General features: G+C 42.4%; 1 protein-coding gene and 1 long non-coding RNA gene across 2 annotated transcripts in view; both read right to left on the bottom strand.

Annotated features, from left to right (window-relative positions):
- The window catches only part of LOC139561091 (mucin-1-like), a 154,165-nt gene that overhangs the window by 90,018 nt on the left and 49,938 nt on the right, over nt 1-14,209 (bottom strand). The window lies entirely within an intron of this gene.
- LOC139561735 (uncharacterized) lies at nt 5,037-8,409 on the bottom strand. The gene is made up of 3 exons (XR_011672205.1): nt 5,448-8,409; nt 5,230-5,280; nt 5,037-5,120 (listed from the first exon to the last, which is right to left on the bottom strand). It is a non-coding gene; the product is annotated as an uncharacterized lncRNA (long non-coding RNA).

The following is a 14,209-nucleotide window of genomic DNA, read 5'->3' on the forward strand; positions in this document are numbered from 1 at the left end:
CTTCACAGATCTTCATTGTAAAGGGTTTAAAACCTTTTATGGCTGCCATCCTGCTACCGGGATGATATGACTACAGCGAGTGAAAGTGCAGGGCGCCAAATTCAAAAAGCAGGAATCTCATAATTAAAATTCCTCAAACATAGATGTGTCTTATATCATTTTAAAGGTAATCTTGTTGTTAATCCCACCAAAGTGTCCGATTTCAAATATGCTTTTCAGCGAAAGCACTACAAACGATTATGTTAGGTCACCACAAAACCACAATAAGCACAGCCATTTTTCCAGCGAAATATAGCTTTCACAAAAAACAGAAATAGAGACAATTAATCACTAACCTTTGATTATCTTCATCAGATGACACTCATAGGACTTCATGTTACACAATACATGCATGTTTTGTTTGATTAAGTTCATATTTATATCAAAAAATCAGAGTTTACATTGGCGCGTTAGATTCACTAGCTGCAAAAACATCAAGTGATTTTGCATAGCCACATCGTTTCAACAGAAATACTCATCATAAATGTAGATGATAATACAAGTTATACACATGGAATTATAGATATACCTCTCCTTAATGCAACTGCTGTGTCAGATTTCAAAAAACCTTTATGAAAAAATAAACCATGCAATAATCTGAGTCGGAGCTCAGAACAATAGCCAAATTAGCCGCCATGTTGGACTCAACAGAAACCAGAAAATACATGATAAATGTTTCCTTACCTTTGATGAAGTCATCAGAATGCAGTCCTAGGAATCCCAGGTCCACAATAAATGCTTGATTTGTTCGATAATGTCCATTATTTATGTCCAATTAGCTACTTTGGACATGTTTACCAAACGCCCAACCCAAAGCGCGTCCACTACCGTCCACTATAACGTGACGAAATGTCCAAAACTTCTGTTACAGTCAGTAGAAACATGTCAAACGATGTACTGAATCAATCTTTAGAATGTTGTTAACATACATCTTGAATAACGTTCCAACCGGAGAATTACATCGACTTCAGTTGACCGATGGAACGGAGCTCCCTCTCACGTGAACGCGCCTCTTCACTGCGTGATCACCTTGTGGCAGTGGTCACTAATTCCTGTCTCCTTCGGCCCCCCTTCACATTAGAGTCATCAGACAAAGTTCTATTGACTGTTGACATCTAGTGGAAGCCGTAGGAAGTGAAAACTCATCAATATCTCGCTGTGATTTCAATGGGACCTTGGTTGAAAATCTGGCACCCCCAGAATCTGGCACCCCCATTTCCACTTTAGAATTTTCCACTTTAGAACTTCAGAATTGTTTTTCCCTAACTACAAATATATCAAGACCTACAAAAAGTGTAAATTCATTATAATACACACAATAATTTACATTACCTTTTGTTGCAAGATTATTTTCCTACTGTGAGAAACTGTTCAAATTTAGATCCTACATCTGTATTTGTGTCAATAGCATATGACTATTAGTTTTACCTGGGGCTGTGCGTGGCTTCACATGACAATAGACTGAATCTGCCTCTGGTGGGGTTGCTGTTTCTGTTGGAGGATAAACATCAGCATAAAATAAAAGTTATATCCACAATAATAGCCTAAATAATATCCATAATAATGTACAGAATAATATACAGCAGCTATTCAATATGGGGTCAAAGAGGTGTGAGGTTCTTGGCTTTGGCCCTGTTTTCTAGGTCAACCTCATCATACAGTAGGTCACATCAACAGGTCCAGCTGTTGCTGACAATGGACATTTCCAGTCAACAAATGCAGGAATGAGCTTATTGCACATTCTGCCTCTTCATTGGAAACAGAAAAACATCATCAGGCTCAGAGAGGTAATATAGGTGTAAAGCAGGGCGGGAAATTATGTTTGACAAAATAAAATAAAAAGTTTGCCCGGAGAATAAAGAGAATAAAAATAAAATAGTGACGTAGAGATTCCAATTGGCCGGCCTGAATGTCTTGACAATAGTTTTGAGATAATTTGCTCTGGGAGTGCAAATCCAAACGTATGTTAACATCAACACTAGAACCCATAGTTAATCACACTGATGATAACAAGGTAACGTGATCATAAACATGTTGTCACCAGTTTGTTAGGACATACTTAAATATAGTTTCATACCCTTTCTATAGATTGTTGATGTAGTCTTACCGGGGGCTGTGTATGGCTTCACTAGAGAATAGACAGATTCTGTCTCAGATGGGGTTGCTGTTTCTATAGGGGGTGAGGATAAAACATCTGCATAATTGTACAGTTATACAGAATACTATACAGTTATACAGTACACAGTTAGAGTTGTGAGGTTATGATGATCCCTTACATACAGTATTTCCGGTCAAACTGGAGGGCGCGTAATTCAAATAAATTCTAATAGTTATAATAGTGGATAAACATTTAGGTACATATAACTGTCTTATATCAGCTGAAAGCTTAAATTCTTGTTAATCTAACTGCACTGTCCAATGTACAGTAGCTAATACAGCGAAAACACAACAGGTTTCATACATTCACATATAAAGATTAAATATTCACTTACTTTTTGAAAATCTTCCTCTGATTTGTCATCCAAAGGGTCCCAGAGATAACATGTTGTGTTGTTTTGTTAGGTAAAATCCTTTTTTATATCCCAAAAAGTCTGTATAGTTGGAAGAGGAAGAGGAAGAGGAGCCACCTTCGGTGGAAGTCGTGACAGTGTAGACATTGTTAATGTTGTAATTAACTATTGTAGCTGGAATATCTACATAGGCGATACAGAGGCCCATTATCAGCAACCGTCACTCCTGTGTTCCAATGGCACGTTGTGTTAGCTATTCCAAGTTTATAATTTTAAATGGCTAATTTTATAATTAGTAAAACCATTTTGCAATTATGTTAGCACAGATGAAAACTGTTGTCCTGATAAAAATGGCCTTCTTTAGGCTGGTTGAGTATCTGGAGTAGCAGCATTTGTGGGTTCGATTACAGGCTCAAAAGGACCAGAAACAAAGACTTTCTTCTGAAACTCTTCAGTCTATTCTTGTTCTGAGAATTGATGGCTATTCCATGCGAGAAATTGCCAAGAAACTGAAGATCTCGTACAATGCTGTGCACTACTCGCTTCACAGAACAGCGCAAACTGGCCCTAACCAGAATAGAAAGAGGAGTGTAAGGCCCCGGTGAACAACTGAGCAAGAGGACAAGTACATTAGAGTGTCTAGTTTGAGAAACAGACGCCTCACAAGTCCTCAACATTAACTTCTTTGCTTCATTAACTTCTTTGGGACTGGGTGGCAGTATTGAGGAACTTTGATTAAAAAGGTGCCCAGAGTAACCTGCCTGCTTCTCAGCCATAAAAGATAGAATATGCATATAATTAGTACATTTGGAAAGAAAACACTCTTTCTAAAACCGTTTGAATTATGTCTGTGAGTATAACAGAACTCATGTGCCAGGCAAAAAAATTGAGAAAAAATCCAACCAGGAAGTGGGAAATCTGAGGTTTGTAGTTTTTCAAGTCAATGCCTATCGGATTTACAGTGTCTATGGGGTCATGTTGCACTTCCTAAGGTTTCCACTAGATGTCAACCGTCTTTAGAAACGTGTTTGAGGCTTCTACTGTGAAGTGGGGCCGAATGAGAGGGGATTGAGTCAGAAGTCTGCCAGCAGCCACGTGCTCAGTCATGACGCATTCACATGAGAGGTAGGTCGCGTTCCTTTGCTTTTCTGAAGAGAAAGGAATTCTCCGGTTGGAATATTATTTAAGTTTTACGTTAAAAAAATCCTAAAGATTGATTCCATACATCGTTTGAAATGTTTCTACGGACTGTAACGGAACCTTTTGACATTTCGTCTGCTGCTAGTGAACGCGCTTCGTGAGTTTTGATTTGTTTACCAAACGCGCCAACAAAAGTAGCTATTTGGACATAAATGATGAACATTATCGAACAAATCAAACATTTATTGTGTAACTGGGATTCCTGGGAGTGCATTCTGATGAAGATCATCAAAGGTAAGTGAATATTTATAATGCTATTTCTGACTTCTGTTGACTCCACAACATGACGGATATCTGTATGGCTTGGTTTTGTGTCTGAGCGCTGTACTCAGATTATTGCATGGTGTGCTTTTTGGGTAAAGTTTTTTTGAAATCTGAAACAGCAGTTGCATTAAGGAGAAGTAGATCTAACATTCCATGCAAAACACTTGTATCTTTTAGCAATGTTTATTATGAGTATTTCTGTAAATTGATTTGGCTCTCTGCAAAATCACTGGATGTTTTGGAACTACTGAACATAACGCGCCAATGTAAACTGAGACTTTGGATATAAATATGAACTTTATCGAACAAACATAATGTACACATGAAGTCCTATGAGTGTCATCTGATGAAGATCATCAAAGGTTAGTAAATCATTTTATCTCTATTTCAGATTTTTGTGACTGCTCTCTTTGGCTGGAAAAATGGCTGTGTTTTTCTGTGACTAGGTGCTGACCTAACATAATCGTTTGGTGTGCTTTCGTCGTAAAGCCTTTTTGAAATCGGACACTGTGGCTGGATTTACAACAGGTTTATCTTTAAATGGTGTAAAATACTTGTATGTTTGAGGAATTTTAATTATGGGATTTCTGTTGTTTTGAATTTGGCGCCCTGCAATTTCACTGGCTGTTGGCGAGCTGGGATGCTACTGTCCCACATATCCCAGAGAAGTTAAATTGTACCCGCAAAACACCAGTCTCAATGTCAACAGTGAAGAGGCGAGTCCGGAGATTCTGGCCTTCTAGGCAGAGTTGCAAAGAAAAAGCCGTATCTCAGACTTGCCAATAAAAAGAAAATATTAAGATGGAAAGAAAGAACACAGACACTGGACAGAGGAACTCTGCCTAGAAGGCCAGCATCATGGGTTCGCCTCTTCACTGTTGACGTTTAGACTGGTGTTTTGTGAGTACCATTTTAGTGACCCCAAACTTTTGAACAGTAGTATATATATTTATATATGTGCACATTTGAACTCATCTTAGATACACTTCTACATTTTTTTAATCAATGTATGTCACAGTTCAGTCACCTTTTTCTTGCCCAACTTGTTCAGGTGAATCTGGGCGTAAGTCACATGACTTGGTCCAGCAGCAGAAGCTTCAGCAGCATCTGAGACATAATACACAAACACCTCAACTTAGTCAAACTCCACATGTCATATTAAATGAAGAGCAGCAGACTACTACACATTCATACTGAAAACATTACATTACACTACCATTATCATTGTTGTCTGAGGGGTTGATTGGATCTTAGATGTTAGCATCACCTGTTGGTCAAAAAAGAGAGAGACAGGTTAGTTAGGTTGGTTATCCATCAGCTTGTCTAGGGACAGAGAGTATGGTAACATGTTGCTATAAAAAGTGGATGTTGATCAGTCAGTGTATCAGGTTACAGAGAGAGGAGACTGGTAGAGGTCTGGGCTGAGAAACTGACCATGTAGACATGTATAAACAGTATCAGGAGCCTGGCCCTGGGTAGATCCTTGTTCCTGTTGGGGGTCCTGGTTGGTTCTCTGTGGCTGAGGGGACCTACAGGGAGAGAGATACTCAGCTTAAGAAGTACAGAGAAGATGTTATACTGTATGTATCAATATAGTTCAGAGTTCCTCATTCCTCATTCCTCATCTCTACTTCATTCAAATTTCCTTGCCAGTTTTGTTTATATAAAATGTGTTATCTATTCTCAAGACCTTTCCTTTGTTTCTCTTCAAATGTCCAGAGTGTCTCTTTGAGCCTATGTATTCAGCATTTTAAAGGACGGCCACTGTGTGATGCCTCTTCAGTGCTCCTCTTCAGTGGAGGACACCAGTTTTCTTTGTGAACCAGAAGCTTCGTTTGACGGCTCTTTCTGGAGGGGGAGTCCCAACGCCAACGTCTCTATTGTCTGGACGTCTTACAGCCCCAACAGAAATGTCATCATCATATGTACTTCCAGCAACGGGCTCACTAACGCATCTAAGGTTGTGAGGGAGATATGCCAAGGTACAGTCATTTCTAAGGCCAGGATTTATTTCTGTAACACATGACCAGACCAGGAAAAAGTGGTGTATTCATGAACCTTGAGCGGGGAATTCTTTGGCCAGCCAGCTATACAGTGAGACAGGGAGGAATTATTGTAGATGAGGCCGTATTTGTGTTCTTAGCCTGACGTGGTGATGGAGGGGGAGAACCACGTCCCCGGGATCGTAAAGTTGCTCTTAGGATTTCTGTTCGGATGTCTTTTAACATATATTTTCAGAGGTGAGTGGGAATTAAATGACAGCACATTTAAATTTCTATCAAATTCCACAGTGCCCTATGTGTAAATAGATGCTCCCTTTACCTTTGCAGGATCGTTAGGTCACCCACGGGACGGTTGAGCTAACATAGGCTAATGCGATTAGCATGAGGTTGTAAGTAACAATAACATTTCCCAGGACATAGACATATCTGATATTGGCAGAAAGCTTACATTCTTGTTAATCTATCTGCACTTTCCAATTTACAGTAGCTATTATTGTGAAATAATACCATGCTATTGTTTGAGTAGAGTGCACAGTTATGAACTTGAAAAGTTATTAATAAAATAATTAAGCACATTTGGGCAGTCTTGATGCAAAATGTTGAACAGAAATACAATGATTCAGTGGATCAGTCTAACACTTTGCACATACACTGCTGCCATCTATTGGCCAAAATCAACATTTTGCTGGGCTGGAATAACACATTATGGCCCTCCTTTTGCATTTCAAAGTTCATGGTACAAAAAATAAGAAAATAACGCATTGTTTTTTCTTTGTATTAACTTTCACCAGATCTAATGTGTTACATTCTCCTACATTCATTTCACATTTCCACAAACTTCAAAATGTTTCCTTTCAAATGGTATCAAACATATGCATAGCCTTGCTTCAGGTCCTGAGCTACAGGCAGATAGATTTGCTATGTCATTTTAGGGGAACATTTAAAAAAACGGGCATATTCTTAACTAAAATGAAGACGCGTTGTAACTTATCTTTTGTGTGCTACGTGGAAAATAGAAGATATCACTACTGCCTTGTTTAATGTCTGTCATAGAGTCCCTTACATGCTTATCAACCAGGTTCAACAAGTCACTTTTCTTTAGAATCTACTTTCCGCTGGGTACAGACACCAATCATCTGACATACTAGATTTGATTTACAAATCTAGAGTTGTCAAATAATGTGAATTCAATGTGAAATCAACCCCCACAAATCAGCATGCCCTTGGATTTAGGTTAAAAGTTAGCTAAAAAAAAGACGAAATGCCCTTACATTGTTGATTTGTTTGCAAATCAAATCACTTTTCCACATTGATTCAATCTCCTCACACAGACTATTTTGGAAACAATGTTAATTCAGTGTTTGACCAGTGGGTATGTACATCACATGTCTATACCAAGGTGTGTTGGTATTTTGGGGCGTTTTTACAGGTGTCGAAGCATCAACCAGGTGGGTCCTACACTTTCGGGAGTTGAAAAAAAAAACAGCCTACCTATAGAGAGAAGCTGAACATTGTAGCCGTCAAACCAAAACTCCAGCCTACCTATAGAGAGGAGCTGAACATCGTAGCTGTCAAACCAAAACTCCAGCCTACCTATAGAGAGGAGCTGAACATCGTAGCTGTCAAACCAAAACTCCAGCCTACCTATAGAGAGGAGCTGAACATCGTAGCCGTCAAACCAAAACTCCAGCCTACCTATAGAGAGGAGCTGAACATCGTAGCCGTCAAACCAAAACTCCAGCCTACCTATAGAGAGGAGCTGAACATCGTAGCCGTCAATCCAAAACTCCTGCCTACCTATAGGTTGTACCATCAATGCTCCCCCACTCAAGCTACTGCCTACCCATACTGCCTCAATGCCTTATCATCTGAAGCTGTTGAAGCTAATCGCCCAAGAATCTGCCAGATCCCTTTGTTTTTGTAAGTGACTATGAGGTTCTTAAATGAAAGTGCTATATAAAATATATGTATTATTATTATTATTATTATTATTATTATTATTATTATTATTATTATTATTATTATTATTATTATTATGTCATATAAAGGATATTACACCTGGAATAGAAATATGGCATTAATTCTGTTGTAATTCCTGTTTTCCTATCACTTGAAGGTAGCCTTTCTCAAACAGAATTCTACCCTGTCTCTGTATAATGATGAAGAATGTTTGTCCATAAGAAAGAGGGACTTTTAGCAGGCAAGGAACTGTGGCAGACAACTTGTGACCACTGTGAAACAGGGAAGGACGTCAGGGAAACAGGGAAACCTTGGGCTTGCAGTAGATTGTGTAACATGTTGCAGGACGTGATAAGCAATGTATGCGTAGGAGAAGACTTGTAAACTATAGTGTCGTTGTCTGAGAGGACGAGGGACATTTATGACGAAATGAGAGGTATGTAGACTAATGTACATGAAATGATAGCCAGAGCTCTCGTAAATAAACATTCTGACTATTGTAGACTGGCCTCTGTCTGTTTCATTTCAACAAGAATCTTACAAATTCTTAGTAACAGACCGGGTAGTTTAATGAAGTTCAGTTTATGAACGCTGAGAACATAATTCTCTTAACAGAATCATTATGTCACGGTCAAACGACCACCCCTCATCACTGTCAAACGCTCCCTGAAACACTTCTGCGAGCAGGCCTTTCTAATCGACCTGGCCCGGGTACCCTGGAAGGATATTGACCTCATCCCGTCAGTTGAGGATGCCTGGTCATTCTTTAAAAGTTACTTCCTCACCATATTAGACAAGCATGCTCCGTTCAAAAAATGCAGAACCAAGAACAGATATAGCCCTTGGTTCACTCCAGACCTGACTGCCCTCGACCAGCACAAAAACATCCTGTGGCGAACTGCAATAGCATCGAAGAGCCCCCGTGATATGCAACTGTTCAGGGAAGTCAGGAACCAATACACGCAGTCAGTCAGGAAAGCAAAGGCCAGCTTTTTCAAGCAGAAATTTGCATCCTGTAGCTCTAACTCCAAAAAGTTCTGGGATACTGTAAAGTCCATGGAAAACAAGAGCACCTCCTCCCAGCTGCCCACTGCACTGAGGCTAGATAACACGGTCACCACTGATAAGTCCGTGATAATCGAAAACTTCAACAAACATTTCTCAATGGCTGGCCATGCCTTCCACCTGGCGACTCCAACCTTGGCCAGCAGCCCCGCCCCCCCCGCTGCTACTCGCCCAAGCCTCCCCAGCTTCTCCTTTACCCATATCCAGATAGCAGATGTTCTGAAAGAGCTGGAAAACCTGGACCCATACAAATCAGCTGGGCTTGACAATCTGGACCCCCTATTTCTGAAACTGTCCGCCGCCATTGTCGCACCCCCTATTACCAGCCTGTTCAACCTCTCCTTCGTATCATCTGAGATCCCCAAGGATTGGAAAGCTGCCGCTGTCATTCCCCTCTTCAAAGGGGGAGACACCCTGGACCCAAACTGTTACAGACCTATATCCATCCTGCCCTGCCTAGCTAAGGTCTTCGAAAGCCAAGTCAACAAACAGATCACTGACCATCTCGAATCCCACCGCACCTTCTCCGCTGTGCAATCCGGTTTCCGAGCCGGTCACGGGTGCACCTCAGCCACGCTCAAGGTACTAAACGATATCATAACCGCCATCGATAAAAGACATTACTGTGCAGCCGTCTTCATCGACCTGGCCAAGGCTTTCGACTCTGTCAATCACCATATTCTTATCGGCAGACTCAATAGCCTCGGTTTTTCTAATGACTGCCTTGCCTGGTTCACCAACTACTTTGCAGACAGAGTTCAGTGTGTCAAATCGGAGGGCATGTTGTCCGGTCCTCTGGCAGTCTCTATGGGGGTACCACAGGGTTCAATTCTCGGGCCGACTCTTTTCTCTGTATACATCAATGATGTTGCTCTTGCTGCGGGCGATTCCCTGATCCACCTCTACGCTGACGACACCATTCTGTATACTTCCGGCCCTTCCCTGGACACTGTGCTATCTAACCTCCAAATGAGCTTCAATGCCATACAACACTCCTTCCGTGGCCTCCAACTGCTCTTAAATGCTAGTAAAACCAAATGCATGCTTTTCAACCGTTCGCTGCCTGCACCCGCACGCCCGACTAGCATCACCACCCTGGACGGTTCCGACCTAGAATATGTGGACATCTATAAGTACCTAGGTGTCTGGCTAGACTGCAAACTCTCCTTCCAGACTCATATCAAACATCTCCAATCCAAAATCAAATCTAGAGTCGGCTTTCTATTCCGGAACAAAGCCTCCTTCACTCACGCCGCCAAACTTACCCTAGTAAAACTGACTATCCTACCGATCCTCGACTTCGGCGATGTCATCTACAAAATAGCTTCCAATACTCTACTCAGCAAACTGGATGCAGTTTATCACAGTGCCATCCGTTTTGTTACTAAAGCACCTTATACGACCCACCACTGCGACCTGTATGCCCTAGTCGGCTGGCCCTCGCTACATGTTCGTCGTCAGACCCACTGGCTCCAGGTCATCTACAAGGCTATGCTAGGTAAAGTGCCGCCTTATCTCAGTTCACTGGTCACGATGGCTACACCCACCCGTAGCACGCGCTCCAGCAGGTGTATCTCACTGATCATCCCTAAAGCCAAAACCTCATTTGGACGCCTTTCCTTCCAGTTCTCTGCTGCCTGCGACTGGAACGAATTGCAAAAATCTCTGAAGTTGGAGACTTTTATCTCCCTCAACAACTTCAAAAATCTGCTATCCGAGCAGCTAACCGATCGCTGCAGCTGTACATAGTCCATCTGTAAACTACCCACCCAATTTACCTACCTCACCCCCCATACTGCTTTTATTTATTTACTTTTCTGCTCTTTTGCACACCAGTATCTCTTCTTGCACATGATCATCTGATGATTTATCACTCCAGTGTTAATCTGCTAAATTGTAATTATTCGATTTATTGCCTACCTCATGCCTTTTGCACACATTGTATATAGATTCTCTTTTTTTTCTACCATGTTATTGACTTGTTTATTGTTTACTCCATGTGTAACTCTGTGTTGTTGTCTGTTCACACTGCTATGCTTTATCTTGGCCAGGTCGCAGTTGCAAATGAGAACTTGTTCTCAACTAACCTACCTGGTTAAATAAAGGTGAAAAAAAAAAAAAAAAAAAAATCATAATGTAGTTATTTTAAACCAAGTTATATCAGTTTATATCAGTATATTGCGATTTTCGGTATTTCATTTGTGCTGCGTTATAGTGAGTTGGACACGTCTTCGTCACATGGCTAATGTTTGCTGCTAATTCCAAAGTTGAAGACGACAATCTACAACCGAGCAACGATTCTTCTGGACAAAGGACAACTTGCACAAGATTCTGATGGAAGCTCATCAAATAGTAAGAACTATTTATGATGTTAATTCATTGTTCTGTTGAAAAATGTTACACTACTATTCCGCCATTAATTTCGGTGCGGTCTCGCTTTAACGCACGCTGTATGTCGTAGTAACGTTAATTTTAAAAATCTAACACAGCGGTTGCATTAAGAACTAATGTATCTTTCATTTGCTGTCCAACCTGTATTTTTTAGTCAAGTTTATGATTAGTTATTGATTAGATTAGGTGCCTCTCCCAAGATTTCTCCCGACATTTTGTTGGCAGCTTGGCTACTATTCTCATTGTATAACCACGATTTGTGCCGCTAAATATGCACAGGGGGGGGCGGGGCTGTTGGCCAAGGTTGGAGTCGCCAGGAGGAAGGCATGGCCGGCCATTGAGAAATGTTTGTTGAAGTTTTCGATTATCACGGACTTATCAGTGGTGACCGTGTTACCTAGCCTCAGTGCAGTGGGCAGCTGGGAGGAGGTGCTCTTGTTTTCCATGGACTTTACAGTATCCCAGAACTTTTTGGAGTTAGAGCTACAGGATGCAAATTTCTGCTTGAAAAAGCTGGCCTTTGCTTTCCTGACTGACTGCGTGTATTGGTTCCTGACTTCCCTGAACAGTTGCATATCGCGGGGGCTCTTCGATGCTATTGCAGTTCGCCACAGGATGTTTTTGTGCTGGTCGAGGGCAGTCAGGTCTGGAGTGAACCAATGGCTATATCTGTTCTTGGTTCTGCATTTTTTGAACGGAACATGCTTGTCTAATATGGTGAGGAAGTAACTTTTAAAGAATGACCAGGCATCCTCAACTGACGGGATGAGGTCAATATCCTTTCAGGGTACCCGGGCCAGGTCGATTAGAAAGGCCTGCTCGCAGAAGTGTTTTAGGGAGCGTTTGACAGTGATGAGGGGTGGTCGTTTGACCGCGGACCCGTGGCGGATACAGGCAATGAGGCAGTGATCGCTGAGATCTTGATTGAAGACAGCAGAGGTGTATTTGGAGGGCAAGTTGGTCAGGATAATGTCTATTAGGGTGCCCATGTTTACGGATTTAGGGTTGTACCTGGTGCGTTCTTTGATTATTTGTGTGAGATTGAGGGCATCAAGCTTAGATTGTAGGACTGCCGGGGTGTTAAGCATATCCCAGTTTAGGTCACCTAACAGAACAAACTCTGAAGCTAGATGGGGAGTGATCAATTCACAGATGGTGTCCAGGGCACAGCTGGGAGCTGAGGGGGGTCGGTAGCAGGCGGCAACAGTGAGAGACTTATTTCTGGAGAGATTAATTTTTAAAATTAGAAGTTCGAACTGTTTGGGCATAGACCTGGAAAGTATGACAGAACTTTGCAGGGTATCTCTGCAGTAGATTGCAACTCCTCCCCCTTTGGCAGTTCTATCTTGACGGAAAGTGTTATAGTTGGGTATGGAAATCTCAGAATTTTTGGTGGCCTTCCTAAGCCAGGATTCGGACACAGCAAGGACATCAGGGTTGGCAGAGTGTGCTAAAGCGGTGAGTAAGGCAAACTTAGGGAGGAGGCTTCTGATGTTGACATGCATGAGGCCAAGGCTTTTTCGATCACAGAAGTCAACAAATGAGGGTGACTGGGGACATGCAGGGCCTGGGTTTACCTCCACATCACCCGAGGAACAGAGGAATAGTAGGATGAGGGTGCGGCTAAAGGCTATCAAAACTGGTCGCCTAGAGCGTTGGGGACAAGGAATAAAAGGAGCAGATTTATGGGCGTGGTAGAATAGATTCTGGGCATAATGTGCAGACCAGGGTATGGTGGGGCACGGGTACAGCGGAGGCAAGCCCAGGCACTGGGTGATGATAAGAGAGGTTGTATCTCTGGACATGCTGGTCTCAATGGGTGAGGTCACCGCATGTGTGGGGGGTGGGACAAAGGAGGTATCAGAGGTACGGAGAGTGGAACTACGGGGTCCATTGCAAACCAAAACAATGATAACTAGCCTGAACAACAGTATGCAAGGCATATTGATATTTGAGAGAGACATACAATAAGGCATAAAGTGATTGCAGGTATTGATTGGGAGAGCTAGCTAAAACAACAGGTGAGATAACAGCAGCTAGTCAGCTAACACAGCAACAGCAGGTAAAAATGGCGACGACTAGGCAGAGAGGGTCGGATTAACTACACACAGATCCTGAGTTAAAGCACAGAGCCGACAGATAAAACACAAATAAACAGAATGGAGTACCGTGAATTAATGGACAGTCAAGCAGGCATCAGCTATGTAGCCAAGTGATCATAGTGTCCAGGGGGCAGCCGTAGATGGAGCAGGGAGGCCTCCACTAAGCTAGTACGCGCCGTTTTAAAGTTAGTAGCCCGGGGGGGGGGGGGGGTGGTCTGCTCAGACGGAGGGGGTCTGCTCAGACGGAGGCCGGTTGAGGGCACAGCGGATGGGGTATTCGTCTGCAGACCAGACGTGGTCGTGTCGACAGAGAATCCAAGCCGGATGGCGATGGCGAAAGAGAGGTTGTGAATTGTAGAATTGTGTTTGCTAACTGGTGTTAGCTTCGTGGCAGTGGCGCTAGCTGCGCTAGCTGCAAGCTAGCTGTGAGGATCAGAAGTAGTGGCTCAGGGATTACGGCAGGAATCCGGCGTTGTTGTCGAGAGACAGTCGATGCTGGTAAATTGGTGAGTAATTCTGCTCTTCGTGCGGTGACGTTGATAAACCAGTCGTGGATTAGTAGGATTCCAAGTTGCTCCAGGTAGCTAGTAGGCCGGTGTTTCCAGAATGGGCCTTCAGCGGACGTCACGCCTGAGGGGCCTGTTGGAATCCTCGGGCAGATTATGTCAGTATTCCA

This window comes from Salvelinus alpinus, chromosome 31 (genome assembly GCF_045679555.1).
Source record: "Salvelinus alpinus chromosome 31, SLU_Salpinus.1, whole genome shotgun sequence".
NCBI classification, from domain to species: Eukaryota; Metazoa; Chordata; class Actinopteri; order Salmoniformes; family Salmonidae; genus Salvelinus; species Salvelinus alpinus.